Source organism: Rhinatrema bivittatum, chromosome 11, assembly GCF_901001135.1.
Source record: "Rhinatrema bivittatum chromosome 11, aRhiBiv1.1, whole genome shotgun sequence".
Classification (NCBI taxonomy): domain Eukaryota; kingdom Metazoa; phylum Chordata; class Amphibia; order Gymnophiona; family Rhinatrematidae; genus Rhinatrema; species Rhinatrema bivittatum.
In genome coordinates, this window is record NC_042625.1 from 95,931,119 (window position 1) to 95,947,381 (window position 16,263).

General features: G+C 48.5%; 1 long non-coding RNA gene across 1 annotated transcript; it reads left to right on the plus strand.

The window, feature by feature from the left end:
* The first annotated feature begins 882 nt into the window (after positions 1 to 882).
* Positions 883 to 15,884, plus strand: LOC115073511. Its single transcript, XR_003852037.1, has 3 exons — positions 883 to 975; positions 14,907 to 14,989; positions 15,399 to 15,884. It is a non-coding gene; the product is annotated as an uncharacterized LOC115073511 (long non-coding RNA).
* Positions 15,885 to 16,263: the final 379 nt, after the last annotated feature.

Sequence of the window (16,263 nt, forward strand, 5' to 3'; positions counted from 1 at the left end):
AGATGCATTGGCAGAGCTGTGTGCGGGGTCTCCATACTGGAATAGCAGGGGTGCTGGAAGGAAGGAGTAAGATGCATGGGCAGAGCTGTGTGCGGGGTCTCCATACTGGAATAGCAGGGGTGCTGGAAGGAAGGAGTAAGTTGCATTGGCAGAGCTGTGTGCGGGGTCTCCATACTGGAATAGCAGGGGTGCTGGAAGGAAGGATTAAGTTGCATTGGCAGAGCTGTGTGAGGGGTCTCCATACTGGAATAGCAGGGGTGCTGGAAGGAAGGAGTAAGATGCATTGGCAGAGCTGTGTGCGGGGTCTCCATACTGGAATAGCAGGGGTGCTGGAAGGAAGGAGTAAGATGCATTGGCAGAGCTGTGTGTGATGCTGGAATAGCAGGGGCTGCTGCAGTGTCAGACTCCATCTGATTAGGGAATTCACACCTTGGTTTATTTTATGCTTTCTTTTGCTCTTGTAAGGAGAATTTTCTGTGTTTCTCTGTAACTTTTTAACATAAAATTATTTCTACTGTAAATATTTTAAGAAAGGTATTTTCCATGTCCCAAAAATATACCTGGGATGGTGTCACCCACGTGTAACTGGCCTCCATGTTCAGAAGTAAGAGAAGCAGAGTGCTCTGGCCTGCAGGGAGAGCCCAGAACCGGATCCGAGCACAGGGTTAGGTTATCACCACCCACTCCTCCTCACTCCTGGATTCCCCAGGAGTCTGCACTCAGCTTTCTTAAACATAATGAAACAAGTCCAATTCATTTCATTTAATGAAAATGATAACCTCTCTGAAATTTATTTTTTCATTGACTTTTTTTTTTTGGAAACTCAACAACAGCAGCAAAAAAAACCCAGAGCTGCCAAGACCAGATTACTGCCCCGCCCCCAAAGCGGCTTCTTACCTCCTTCCTGGGGTCTGAAAAGTAGAGAGGGGCAGGAGCTCCCACTCCGTCAGGTGCCAGGATTCGGATCAGAAGGAGGTAAGAGACCCCCGGGGAGTTTGGGCGATTCATGGGGAAAGCCCGGGGTGGAGTTTCCTGTTTGGCACTGGAAGGGATCGTTTCTTTCACTTTGATCTTTTTTTTTTTTTTAATTTTGTGGGGGTTTTTTAATATTTGTTTTTGGTTCAGTAAACAAAACGAAGTGAAATAAATATTAAGCAAACTGAAACACAATTATTCTAAAAGCAGCTGAAACGACCCCCCCCCCCCCGGCAGCAGGATGCCCGTTCTGGAGCTGGCACAGAGGGAGGCGGCTCCTTTAAGGATTCCCACCTCGCCCTTCGGGGCAGAATAGCAAACAGGAGCAGCCCTGCTGGAAGCTCAGCCTCGTCTCCTGCCTGCTTCCATTTGCATCCTAATCATGGAGCAATCCCAGAGCCCAAGACAACCCAGGCTGCTCCTTCTTACTCTTCCAGTTTCACGTCTGGTAGAGGTGGGACGAGAGGTGGCATCGGTGCCCCTGCCTGCTTTCCGTGAACTACCCCCAGCAGGTTCTGCGGGGGGGTCCTCGGCATGACAGGCCCAGCAGAGAAGCCCAGCTCTGTTGGGCTGTGATTATAAGCTGGGTCACCAGTCCTCACTGTCAACTACCTGGGGCTTTTCCTCTATTTATACCTCCCCTCCCCCACCAGCATTGCCCCTGCAGCTTCCTCCAGTCTTCAGCTGTCAAGCACAAACCACAGCTCGCTCTAGAGCCCCGGGAACGTGGACCCCAAGTCTGACCTCCCGGTGTCACCCATGCTAAATGGCTGAAACTCTCTTCCCTCAGGGGATGTGAACACTGCCTCTGCAGCCTCTCCTGGCCTGCTGGACAGGATTCAAACCCAAGTCTCTGGCTTGCTGCTGAGCCACTAGAATGAGGCACAGGAGTTTGGGAAAAGCGGGCTTTGCGCTGCCTGGACTGAGGAGGTTCTGCTGCACCCCCAGTGTCAGGAGACCTGAACCCGCTGGATGGAGGGTCAGTGTCGCTGGGAGCCCGAATCATCTGGCGTTCAGATCAGACCCACTGTCGGTACCAGCCTCATAGCTACTGGACCAGAAATCCCAGCGCAAAGAACCTGCTTTGATTCCCCTGTTAACCACTCACTTAGCCTCCTGCTGTCCAAATCAAATGCGAGATTGAACTGGGGCAGGCACAAGGTTACTGTGTACAGTGCAGTGTACACTGGTGGCCTCACACAACTAATAAACTTTATATGTAAGCAGTGCCAACAAAGGATATGCACCCCCCCCCCCCAGCCCAATAACAGATCTGTGGAGTAAGGGGGTGGGGGTTAGGCTGGAGAGCAAAGAGGATTTAAGTGGGAGCCTGCAAAACCTCTGCCTTAAAACCATCCCGGGAGAAGATTAGAAAGTGTGAATGAGGAGGCTGCGGTCTGTTGGCTGCTGATACTGAGGAGAGGGATGGCAGTCCTGCCTGGTTTGTGGCCGGAGGGCAGGTAAGGGGGCCCTTCTTCCTGACCCGGGGAGGAGGGGACAGCTTGCTGCTCCAGGCCAGAAAGCCTGCATTTATCCTGCTGATAGCAGCCAAGCCAGAACTGGAGGCCTGGGGGCTACAAAAGGCTTAAGCCCTCCTTCATTCAGCAGGCAGCTGAGGCTGGGCCAGCGAGATGGAGGGAATTAGAGCCGCTCACGCCAGACGGGGCTCCACATGATTTCCTTACAATAGGGTTGTCACCCTCGCTCCCCTCCCCCACCTCTTCTCCTTCAGAGACCCCTCCGGCACTTGTTAGCTAAAACTTAACAATTGAGGGGTGGTCCTGCCCTGATAATGCCTTTTATCTCTGCTTCCAAGCCTCTCCCCTTTCTGGAAGCAGTCACTTGTCACTGGGCATTATCAGGGTCTACATTTTGCTCAGCCTTCAGCGGGTGCCTCAGTCCTTGCCGGGAAGGGAATGGCGCGCAGGTGAGGCCGGCACAGATCACAGGAAGGGCAGGAACCATCCCTGTCTGTTACACTGCACCGTCATTCACGTCTTCGGGGATGCACTGTACATTATTGTGTTTCTTTCCTGTTTCTGTGCACGCAGGTTCTCTCCCCTGTAAGTGTGCATGGATGTGCTGATGAATGTTTCGCAGGTGGAAACCCCTGGCCCACTGTCCCATCTCAGAGAGCCATGCGACAGCTCCAGCCAAAGAAACCTCCCAAGCAGGGAAAATGCTTCCTGACAGGAGACCAGGGGGCAGGTGGGGGATCTTCTCGAGCTCCTAGGCACTGCAGGAAATGGGCCGAGGATATCTCTCAATCCTGTCAATTTCATTTTGTGAAGAAAACAGCACAATAAACTTTACTGATAATAAGACAGGTTTTACAATGGCGGTCGTTAATGCAACTCAAATACATAACCGTCAGAGCTGGCAGATTATGGAGAGACCGGAACAGCGGGACTGAAAAGATGTACAACATGACGGCAGATAAAGGCCATACGGCACCTCCGCAGTATCAGATGCCATGCAATTAGAGAACATACACAGATTTGCTGCTTTTGCATGGCAAAGGGTAGAAAGCATTTACAGCAGGTCCCACAGTACTAGAAATGGCGCCTGAGCACCAGCGATGTTTGTGTGGCGTTGCACCCAGCCAGTCGCTGGTCTGCGGAGCCACTGCATGGGAATATTTCTAGGCTTCCTTCCTCCTCAGGCTCGTCAGCGATGGCAGCAGACCTGGGTGGGCCCTGGGTCCATCTGGAGCATGAGGCGGTTCTGGATGCAGACCAGGAGCCTCCTTGGAAATGGCCCCTAGAGCATCAACTGCTTCTTCCTTGGCTAGCTGATCCCTTCGGGTGCATCCCGAGAACCCTCTCTCAGCTGCTGCTGTCAGGGAGTAGCCGTGGTGATGCCGCCGAGCCTGAGTACAAGGAATCCGGATAATCCACAATCTCGTTCTACACTGGGGCTACCAAGTATGAGAGGCCGAGCCTCCAGCCTTGGGTTTTACCCCCACTGCATGCAGGGAGAGGGTTAGTGCTGCTTTTCACAGGGAGCACCGAAATAGTGCCCGGGCTTGGCCACTGTTGGAAACAGGATACTGGGCTTGATGGACCTTCGGACTCACCCAGTATGGTAAGCCTTATGTTGCAGCCCTACAGATGGGAAAAACCAGCGCTAGACCAGCTGTCGTGAGAAATGGCGCTGGTTGGTGACTTTACCTTTTGCTCATATTCATAGCAGTATAAGACGCTCCATGACTCTCCGCTCGTGTATGCTGACTGATTCGCCAAGCAAGGAAGAGCAGGATGCTCGGTATCCCCAGAGGTTTCCCTCAGAAAGCTCGGAGTGCAAGGCAAGACAGGCTCTGTTTCTGGGTACAGCAAAGGCTTGCTAAAGAGAAGGAAACACAGCAGCCATAACATTTCTGGCTTACGATGACCTCGTCCTGGAGGGCTCTGAGAGCCCCTGAAGTCAGCTGTAAAGGGCTCCAGGGGTATCCATGCCAAAGATACAGGGCTGCTTCTGAAGTGCATCTGCAGCCTTCTTCTGCACGCCAGGAACCCAGGGGGGAAATCCCGCACTCTGCATCCGTCCGTAATTCTGAAGCAGAAGCAAACAGAACAAATCCTTCCAGCTTGAAATGTCTGGATTAGTCCTGGCGGGGGTCCTCCGGCGTGATCAGCCATTTTCCGAGATGCAGCTCGCCTCTTCACCCCTCATGGGTCAGAGTCTCCGAATTTGCTGCAGATTAGCCAGCACAGGGAGCAGTAAACGGAGAGCCTAGAGCTAGCAAAGGATGCAAATGTACCAAGTGAAAGAGTGAATTTTAAACTCTTCCACGTTGTAGATATGACCCCGGCCAGCAAGGCATGGCCAACGTTTCCTCCCAGTTCTGTGTGCGTGACTGTCTGGGATGGGATACACGGATAAACCTGGGGGTGCAAGTCCTAGCTGGTACCCCATGAGTTTATCTGTGAACTCAGGTGAAAAGAAAGAAGTTTCTCTCGCGTCTGCCCACATCTCAAGCTCTCTACAATCTGTAAGGAGCTCTCAATAGGATCTCTAGGATGACCCCTTAAAGTGCATGAACTGCACTCCAGCCAGAGCTGCAGGACAGGAGTTTATCTCATCCGAGCCCTAATCCCTCCGGTGGCTGTGCTGTGCAGGGGGCAGGGAGAATTGCAGCTCCTCTGCGCACAGGGCTCATCGGGGCGGGGACAGCTGCAGATTTGGAAGGCTTCCTCTTCCCTCTGAAGGCCACAATCTCTCCCCCCCCCCCCCCCCCACCAAGCCTATTCAGCCCCGCTTAAAAACGTAGGAAAGCGGCACAAGGTCTGAGCCGACCGAAGCAAAATGTCCCACAGTAGCAGGGCCAGAGCTCCCTGCCAGAAGGACAGCGGGACACTGACTCCGAGTCCCCATGAAGGACAAGGGGTGCTAACAATTTACAGCAGTAGTTTTACAATTCTAGATAAATTATCTGCCACAGTGCAAAATATCCGCCCGCCACAGAAATCATGCAGGCTCAGTTTAGGAATCTTTGGGGAAATGATCCCTAAAATCCCGCCGGGCCAGTCAAGAGCCAAGAGCAGCTGCTCGGCCCACTCAGACATCAGGGGCGCTGGAGCCTGGATATAGGTCAGCAGCTTCTTTGGTGCTGTTTCCCTGACCTGTGCACAGCCATGGGTTAGGGAAACGGACTCTCGATAACCGGACCGTGGATGACAATTGTTTTAAAAATGTTTTTCACTTACTCTTTTTTCGGTTTCCTTATCACCCTGATATTAAGTCACCACGATATTAAGTCAGAGGAACTACAGAAAAGCAGTGTTTTCTGTGAAATTTAGGGATTCTTCAAGAATTAACGCCCGCTCTGGGGAGAGTAAAAATGTGCGTCTGGAGGTTTCATGGCCCATCAAGCCTGCACCTCTGCATCTGACTTCTATTAGAAGAACCTTCCCCTTAGAATTAGCAGCAGAAATATATCCCTCTTAGGATCAGCTAGCCACAGACTCATGTATCCCTCTTAGGACCAGCTAGCCACAGACACATGTATCACTCTTAGGATCACCTAGCCACAACAGAAATGTATCCCTCTTAGGATCAGCTAGCCACAGACACATGTATCCCTCTTAGGATCACCTAGCCACAACAGAAATGTATCCCTCTTAGGATCAGCTAGCCACAGACACATGTATCCCTCTTAGGACCAGCAAGCCACAGACACATGTATCACTCTTAGGATCACCTAGCCACAACAGAAATGTATCCCTCTTAGGACCAGCAAGCCACAGACACATGTATCACTCTTAGGATCACCTAGCCACAACAGAAATGTATCCCTCTTAGGATCAGCTAGCTACAGACACATGTATCCCTCTTAGGATCACCTAGCCACAACAGAAATGTATCCCTCTTAGGATCAGCTAGCCACAGACACATGTATCCCTCTTAGGATCACCTAGCCACAACAGAAATGTATCCCTCTTAGGATCAGCTAGCCACAGACACATGTATCCCTCTTAGGATCAGCTAGCCACAGACACATGTATCCCTCTTAGGACCAGCTAGCCACAACAGAAATCTATCCCTCTTAGGATCAGCTAGCCACAGACACATGTATCCCTCTTAGGACCAGCTAGCCACAACAGAAATATATCCCTCTTAGGATCAGCTAGCCACAGACACATGTATCCCTCTTAGGACCAGCTAGCCACAACAGAAATGTATCCCTCTTAGGATCAGCTAGCCACAGACACATGTATCCCTCTTAGGACCAGCTAGCCACAGACAAATGTATCCCTCTTAGGATCAGCTAGCCACAGACACATGTATCCCTCTTAGGATCAGATAGCCACAACAGAAATGTATCCCTTTTAGGATCAGCTAGCCAATAACACAAATGTATCCCTTTTAGGATCAGCTAGCCAATAACACAAATGTATCCCTCTTAGGATCAGCTAGCCATAACAGAAATGTATCCCTCTTAGGATCAGCTAGCCACAGACAAATGTATCCCTTTTAGGATCAGCTAGCCACAGACAACAAATGTATCCCTCTTAGGATCAGCTAGCCACAATAGAAATGTATCCCTTTTAGGATCAGCTAGCCATAACAGAAATGTATCCCTCTTAGGATCAGCTAGCCACAGACAAATGTATCCCTCTTAGGATCAGCTAGCCATAACAGAAATGTATCCCTCTTAGGATCAGCTAGCCACAGACAAATGTATCCCTCTTAGGATCAGCTAGCCACAACAGAAATGTATCCCTTTTAGGATCAGCTAGCCACAGACAAATGTATCCCTTTTAGGATCAGCTAGCCACAGACAACAAATGTATCCCTCTTAGGATCAGCTAGCCACAATAGAAATGTATCCCTTTTAGGATCAGCTAGCCATAACAGAAATGTATCCCTCTTAGGATCAGCTAGCCACAGACAAATGTATCCCTCTTAGGATCAGCTAGCCACAACAGAAATGTATCCCTCTTAGGACCAGCTAGCCACAGACAAATGTATCCCTCTTAGGATCAGCTAGCCATAACAGAAATGTATCCCTCTTAGGATCAGCTAGCCACAGACAAATTTATCCCTCTTAGGATCAGCTAGCCACAACAGAAATGAATCCCTTTTAGGATCAGCTAGCCATAACAGAAATGTATCCCTCTTAAGATAAGCTAGCCACAGACAAATGTATCCCTCTTAGGACCAGCGAGCCATAACACAAATGTATCCCTCTTAGGATCAGCTAGCCACAGACAAATGTATCCCTCTTAGGATCAGCTAGCCACAACAGAAATGTATCTCTTTTAGGATCAGCTAGCCATAACAGAAATGTATCCCTCTTAGGACCAGCTAGCCATAGCAGAAATATATCCCTCTTAGGACCAGCTAGCCACGGATAAATGTTTCCCTCTTAGGACCAGCTAGCCATAACAGTGGGTTTATAATGCAGAGGAGAGCTAGAAGCAGTGCCCGGCGCATCCTGCTCTGCATAGAATTGTGCTCACACGTACATTACCATGCAAGCAGTGTGTTTATAATGCAGAGGAGAGCTAGAAGCAGTGCCCGGCACATCCTGCTCTTTGCGTAGAATTGTGCTCACAGGTACATTACCATGGAAGCAGTGTGTTTATAATGCAGACGAGAGCTAGAAGCAGTGCCCGGCACATCCTGCTCTCTGCATAGAATTGTGCTCACACGTACATTACCATGCAAGCAGTGTGTTTATAATGCAGAGGAGAACTATAAGCAGTGCCCGGCGCATCCTGCTCTGCATAGAATTGTGCTCACACGTACATTACCATGCAAGCAGTGTGTTTATAATGCAGAGGAGAGCTAGAAGCAGTGCCCGCTGCATCCTGCTCTCTGCATAGAATTGTGCTCTCACATACATTACCATGGAAGCAGTGTGTTTATAATGCAGAGGAGAGCTAGAAGCAGTGCCCAGCACATCCTGCTCTCTGCATAGAATTGTGCTCACACGTACATTACCATGCAAGCAGTGTGTTTATAATGCAGAGGAGAACTATAAGCAGTGCCCGGCGCATCCTGCTCTGCATAGAATTGTGCTCACACGTACATTACCATGCAAGCAGTGTGTTTATAATGCAGAGGAGAACTATAAGCAGTGCCCGGCGCATCCTGCTCTGCATAGAATTGTGCTCACACGTACATTACCATGCAAGCAGTGTGTTTATAATGCAGAGGAGAGCTAGAAGCAGTGCCCGCTGCATCCTGCTCTCTGCATAGAATTGTGCTCTCACATACATTACCATGCAAGCAGTGTGTTTATAATGCAGAGGAGAACTATAAGCAGTGCCCGGCGCATCCTGCTCTGCATAGAATTGTGCTCACACGTACATTACCATGGAAGCAGTGTGTTTATAATGCAGAGGAGAACTATAAGCAGTGCCCGCTGCATCCTGCTCTGCATAGAATTGTGCTCACACGTACATTACCATGCAAGCAGTGTGTTTATAATGCAGAGGAGAGCTAGAAGCAGTGCCCGCTGCATCCTGCTCTCTGCATAGAATTGTGCTCTCACATACATTACCATGGAAGCAGTGTGTTTATAATGCAGAGGAGAGCTAGAAGCAGTGCCCAGCACATCCTGCTCTGCATAGAATTGTGCTCACACGTACATTACCATGGAAGCAGTGTGTTTATAATGCAGAGGAGAGCTAGAAGCAGTGCCCGGCACATCCTGCTCTGCATAGAATTGTGCTCACACGTACATTACCATGGAAGCAGTGTGTTTATAATGCAGAGGAGAGCTAGAAGCAGTGCCCGGCACATCCTGCTCTGCATAGAATTGTGCTCACACGTACATTACCATGGAAGCAGTGTGTTTATAATGCAGAGGAGAACTATAAGCAGTGCCCGGCGCATCCTGCTCTGCATAGAATTGTGCTCACACGTACATTACCATGGAAGCAGTGTGTTTATAATGCAGAGGAGAGCTTGAAGCAGTGCCCGGCACATCCTGCTCTGCATAGAATTGTGCTCACAGGTACATTACCATGGAAGCAGTGTGTTTATAATGCAGAGGAGAGCTAGAAGCAGTGCCCAGCACATCCTGCTCTGCATAGAATTGTGCTCACACGTACATTACCATGGAAGCAGTGTGTTTATAATGCAGAGGAGAGCTAGAAGCAGTGCCTGGCAAATCCTGCTATGCTTGCTTGGGACCAAAGCCATTTGCATATCAGTTCCTGATGATCAATACCAGACTTACGCTAGCTGTTTCTGCCTGCCCATCCACACGCTCTGCTCTGAGATGTATCAGCTATTCGGATCCCATATTTTGTTTGTAGCTTCCATGTAATTTACCCCTGATGTAAGTACTATTATCTGAACATGCCATGTTGGGGTGTTTATTTTAATGAGATATTTCTGTTCTATATATAAACTTTTTTTTTTAACTTGTATGTTCAAAGATTTTATAGTGTTATTATATTTATTTTTTATAGTTCTCATTTACTCTTTCTTACTCCCTTTACTGCTGGTTCACCTGTTTAGATTATTACAAAGCTTTGTGATGATACAGGGAGGGTGGGCAGGCGCTGGGTATTGGATTAAGTACAGGAACCTGCACCCTCATCCACCCCAGGATATTGGTAAGCAGCGATGTCCTACAGTTGGCCACTCTCTATGGCCTGCAGCTGGGATAGATGGCAGACTGAATGGGCCACTGAGGTCTTTATCTGCCATTATTAGTCTCTGAGGCATAGAAACCTTCCTGTAACTTTCATTAAGAAAATATTTCTGCTTTCTGTTTAGAAATGACTCCTGTTTTCTTTATGAGAATGTGCTAATTTTTTTTTGTGAACTCCAGGCTTCTTGCTTATATATCTATATCTATATCTATATATATATATATATATATATATATATATATATAAATGGGAGGTTTAATTTGAGCCATGGTCTAACTTGTTTTGTGTGCCCAAATGATGGCAGGGCGTTAATCCCCAATATTATACCAGTTCTCATTCTCAGCCAAAAGGAGAAGAAGGGAGTATCCTCAGCTCATGGCTCAGACCCTGAATCTTAGCTGGAAAAAGGACAAGAAACTGCGGAAATATCAAACGGGCTGATACAGTAAAATGCGCAGGAGAGCCGGCGCTCCGAGGCGAGTGCCCGTTCTCCCGAGGCGCGCCCAGGCCACTCTCCTAGGTGCGCAAGTTTGTATTCAAATGAGGGCCCGCGGTAATAAGGAGGCGCTAGGGACACTAGTGCGTCCCTAGCGCCTCCTTATTGGCAGAAGCGGTGGCTGTCAGCGGGTTTGACGCCGATGCTTAATTTTACCGGCGTCGATTGTCGAACCCGCTGACAGCCATGGGTTCGGAAAACGGACGCTGGCAAAATTGAGTGTCCATCTTCCAACCCGCGAGCCGCGGGCAGATTTTTTTTTTACGATTTTTAATTTTTTTTTTACTTTCGGGACCTCCAACTTAATATCGCTATGATATTAAGTCGGAGGGTGCACAGAAAAGCAGTTTTTTCTGCTTTTCTGTGCACTTTCCCGGTGCCGGCTGAAATTAACGCGGCTTGGCTGCACGTTTTACTTTCTGTATGGCGCGGGAATAACTAATAGGCTCATCAATATGCATTTGCATGTTGCGGGTGCTATTAGTTTTTTGGGGGTTGGACTCACGTTTTCTTTGCGCTATGACACCTTACTGTATAAGGGGTAATAATAGCGCGTCGAAAACACGCGTCCAGACGGGGGCTATCTGTGCACTCAGCCGAGCGCACCCTTCTGTATTGGCCTGAAAGGTAGTGAAAGGCTGAGATGCAAGCATGGGGTCTGAGCCATGAGCTGAGTTTGAGAACCTGTACAATATGGGGGTGTAACATCCTGCCACCTGCCACCATTCAGGACACAATTCTGTAATGACCATTGCTAAAGCTTCTCCTATTTTATATACCAGAGAGGGGGTATAAAGAATCCAGCCTCCTTTGGATTTCTGAGTTCTCCTGGCTCTGCGTCGGGTCTAGTTCTGCAGAGAGAGGACAGGATGTGACCATCAGGATATGTTTCCTCAGGCATCAGACTATTGCACCAGCTCAGAGCTTTGTAATCCGGGCTCTGACGTTTACCAGTCCCATTTACCAAGGATTGCTCTGCTGGGTATGGGAGAGAGCAATGCCAGCCGCCTCTTAGCTGGGGCTGGCTTTAAGATCTTGGTGCCATGGCAGGGCTAGCACAGGCCGGCCTGGTTAGTTACATCCAGGACTGAGTTTAGGTCTTTTGTAAAGAGATTTAAGATTCAGAAAAGCTGTACCCGGCTTCTTTTCTACCCCTCAGCAGTTATTAGGGGGGACACTTTCCCATCCAGGGTCCCTAGTGGGCAGGATTTTCTGAGTAACCCTTGCCAGGTTACTGTGTTTACTTCCAGATTGGGGTCAGTGGGGTCACTGCCTGCACTGGATGTCTCAGGCCAAACCCAACGAGGTCGCTCCTCAGGGGACAGCCTCCCTCGAAATGTTGCCAAAGAAGGGGGCAGGTCCCATTTATTAACAACAGAAAGAGGGAGGGAGAAGCCCAAGGAAAGATTCTGTTCCAGGAAGGGGAGAGCAAGGGACGTTTCAGCCTTTTCTCCTCCCTCCGCTGGGTTAAAGGTTTCAATTATAAACTGAATTGACCAGCGACATCTTTCTGTCTCTGTGTGGGAAGACCTAGCACCTCGGCTCGCACGTGGGGGGACGCTTGTCAAAACACGAGAGATGCAATTACCTCGGATCCGAGATCAGAGAAGAGCCAGCGTATCAGGGTCTGTGAGATCACTTATTTAGGGGACTTGTACACCTTCCTTCTAGAAAATAAGAAAGAGTTGCCCTGGGCCATGATTTCGGCAAGGTCAGAGCTGCTGCTCCCCCTCCAGTCGTACTTTTTCGGTTCCGTTATTGCATTGAGAAACATTTGATGTTGTGCCTTCGCCAAGCTGGGCTCAGGGTGGATTGCACCCCTCAAAGTATCGCTCCGATCTAGGGGAGACTGGGGGCGCCAGGCCTGCCCTGCTCTAAGGCCCAGAGCTGACCGGCAGTGCATCCTGACCCCTCACAGATTTACCATGTGACGCTTCGGGGGGAGCTGACTGACATTATTCACGGTCCCTGGCCACGCCCTCATGCCCTGGCTCCCTGGTGTTTATTTAGTCAGGTTTGATGGCTCCCTGATGAGGGCTGCTTGGAAAGGAATGAGGAGGAAGGCTGAGCTGTCATTCCTAACCTCACAATAGTGTGAGAAATCAGAAGGGGGGATCTCCCCTGCCCCTATCTGACCTCAGCTCTCAATCTTTCCTTTCCAACCATGAAGGGGGACTCTGTGATTGTCCCAGGCCTTAGTTCTGTTATCAGGTCGGCGACCCCAGCTGAACTGTCCTTCTAAAAGCGATCCCTGCTGCAGGAGCTGGAGATGAGCTAGGAGAGCCTGCCGGTCCCTGATCCCAAATAGCGAGCAGTGTCTCTTTAATTCTTTAAGCAGACTGCATGGGAGGGAGGCTAGGTCCCAGTCTGTGATCCCTCCAGGCCTAACCTAATCACCATCTCTCCGCATTATTACACTGCCTAACACGGCATGCTTTTAAATAAAATATGCAAAGATTGCTCAAATTATTTCCCAGGGGCAAGTGCGTTGTCTATCTTCGCTCGTGCATGTTAATCTGAAAAATGCTAATTCCCCACCCCCCATCTGTTGGGCTCTAGCCATTTATTAACTTTTTAAATGTTAAATTTGTAGACAAAAAAAAAAAGGCAATGCCGTGTGTTATCTCTCTCAGTCGGGGCGCTGCTTGTGTGGGGATATTTTTTTTTCATTTAATGGATAAAAATAACTTTAGCTGGAAGGTACCGAAGGATTATGTCCCTCGTCCCCAGCACGGGGGTTTTTAATCAGAACTTGCTGTGCTAAAAGTTTAGAGTTGCAAAGAAGCTTGGACTTAGTAATAGAAAATGTTAATATGCGGAGAAAAGCTTGACTGCGTTGGTCCAATCTTAGGTTTGCCTCAGTTTTCCGGTAACTGTAAAACCTGTGCATACGATGTGCACGTAGACTTCACCCAGGATTTTCAAAGCAAGCTTTTCCGCATGATTTCCCTTTGCAAATCTTTTCCGTGGAATTGTCGCAGCTGCTTTCAGGCAGGGCATAACTTAAATGCAGGCTGTCCAACGTCGGAACCCTGGCCTCCGGAGTGCCTGCATACCACACCGGTTATGCACCTGCTTTAACGCGCATGGAACATGCATAATATATTATTATGCATTTATTTAAAGACCTTAGCCAGTCTTGCAAAGTGGGTTACAATACACAAAATTCAAATGCACATATTCAGACTGAAAACCTTCTCACTGAATAGCTGTAGCAATGATTTAAAATGCATTTCTGCATCTCAAATCCGCTCCCATGTTCCTCGTTTGGTGCCTTCCTAATCTGACTGCAGAGCAGGTGTGGAAGCGCTGATCTGCGCCGCCACTGAAAGAGCGCATGCAACAGTTTTGCAGCCGAGAATGCTCACCTGAGAGCAGCTCAGAGGGCCTGTCACCGCCTGGGGTGGCAATCAGCTGCTGGAGTGTAAGACAATAGCGACATAATTATGCAATCACATTACAATTCATTTCCATTTTTCATTATTTCGGGCTGTGTTGTGTTAGGCAAAGCAACTGGGAGGGGGAGAGGGTGCTAAGAGTATCTGTGACGCCATCACCTCTAACGGGTAGGCACCCCCTGAATCTTAGGCCAGGGTTCATGTTTCCTGCCTGTTTCAAATATAACGACACACTCTGAAATAAAATATTATAGCTCTGGGCTTAAAATCTAATGCATATAACCGGTGTCATGGCTGGCCACTACAATGGGTATGCCTCCAGGTCACAAGCTTCTTGGAGGAGAAGTCCATTACCTGCTATTAATTAAGTTCACTTAGAGAATAGCCACTGCTATTAATTGCATCAGTAGCATGGGTTCTTCTTAGTGTTTGGGTACTTGCCAGGTTCTTATGGCCTGGATTGGCCACTGTTGGAAACAGGATGCTGGGCTTGATGGACCCTTGGTCTGACCCAATATGACAAGTTCTTATGTTGACAAGGTCCTGGAGGAAAAGTCCAGAAATCCACTGCTTATTCTTGGGATCAGCAACTTGGAATCCCTCTACCCCTTGGGATCCTGCCAGGTGCTTGTGGCCTGGTTTGGCCTCTGTTGGACACAGGATACTGGGCTTGATGGACCCTTGGTCTGACCCAGTTTGGCAAGCCTTATGTTCTTTGGGACTGGTAAAAAGAAAGGGGAAAGAAAAGAGCAGAGTCCTGCCTGAGAAGAGGGGAACCAGCCTTGCTGTTGTCTGAAAGGTGAAGGCTCCAGTATCAGAAGACGACCATTGTAAGTGGTCTTCAACCCCTACTGCCTCAAAGCCTTGTTACTGAAACTGATCGGAAGGCATGGGACTCTGGTTTTTACTTTGCCTTTTGTTTTCCAGGTATTCAAGTACATGTACATGAAAGAGGGAACCTGTTCTGCCAATGAGGGTCGGTAACACAGATGCACCATTCTGTAATGGGGGTAAATGTTCCAATGAATAAATGGCGATTATTCATGGAGTGACTGATGCTCATGTCAGTGATCTGCGCCTGTGGCTGAGGCACATGGATGGATAAGGGAGCTGTGAGAGCAGAGGAGCGAGGAATGCCTTGTGGGTGGGGCTTGCTGGGATTTAGCTGGTGGAGGTACTCCATGGTTTCATGAACTCGTCATCAGTCGAGGGAGCAAATACAAGAGAAAGAGAGCTCGGTAGTTTGAGTGACTATTTTCTCTGTTGCTGGGCCTGAAATTAATGCTTTTTGCTAACCACTAGCAGCCGATTAAAGTGGGTAATGCTTAATTCAAGCCCCCCCACACCCCCATATCTCCTCTATGTTGTAAGATTGAGTAGGATTTATTCCTTCATCTATACCCTCATCTTCTTCTGCAGATTCACAGTTAGAAGAAATGGCTGGTGTGAAAATCTTTCCGGTTCCGGAGGGTTCACTTTCCAAGCTACTTTCCAAGTAACAATGGTTTGGGTTAATGTGACACCTTTAGGGATGCGATGGAATAACGCTTCAGCTGAGGCACTTATTGAATCCTCATTAAATACCAACTGATTACTTAAATAAAACACATTTATTGACGTCGTGGAGCTCCTTAAGGGAGATCTTACTAATACACTTAACTTAGAAGGTCAAGGTTCAACAAGAAATGGATTACATAATCTTTAGAGCTAAGGATGAAATTACAGTGGGAAACAGTTCAGCAACCAATGTTGTCTATTTCCATGAGAGTCTCTTATCCTGAAAACACTAAGCCATCGCTCTCTCCCACTCTCATTTACAGTCTTCATGTGAGAACCACAAGGCTGAGATAAGTGAGGTGACTCTTCTGGAAGTTCAGCAAGACATTTCAAACTTTGATGGTGAGCCCTCTGGGGACAGGGAAAGACCTACACTACCTGAATAGGTGCCAAAAAACAGAAGGCAAATAAATAAATAAATTGCTGATCGTGGGGATAAAAATGACTTTTAATTCAGCGATTTCCAAAAAGCCAAGACTATAGCATAGGTGGACTTAGCTGGCAGGCCATTACAGTGTGGGTAATGGTTTAGGTGGGATTTGCAGAATCCAAGTGCAGAAGCTGGACAGCCATCCAATCAAAAGAGAGAATGGTAACAGTAAATGTCAGGAGACAAAGAGACAAGCGGTCCATCCAGTCTGCCCAGCAAGGTCGCTCCACGCAGGGTACTCTTGTGCCTTCTTGCAAGCATGTAATGCAGCCTTTTCACTCTGTACAGGTTGCCCTG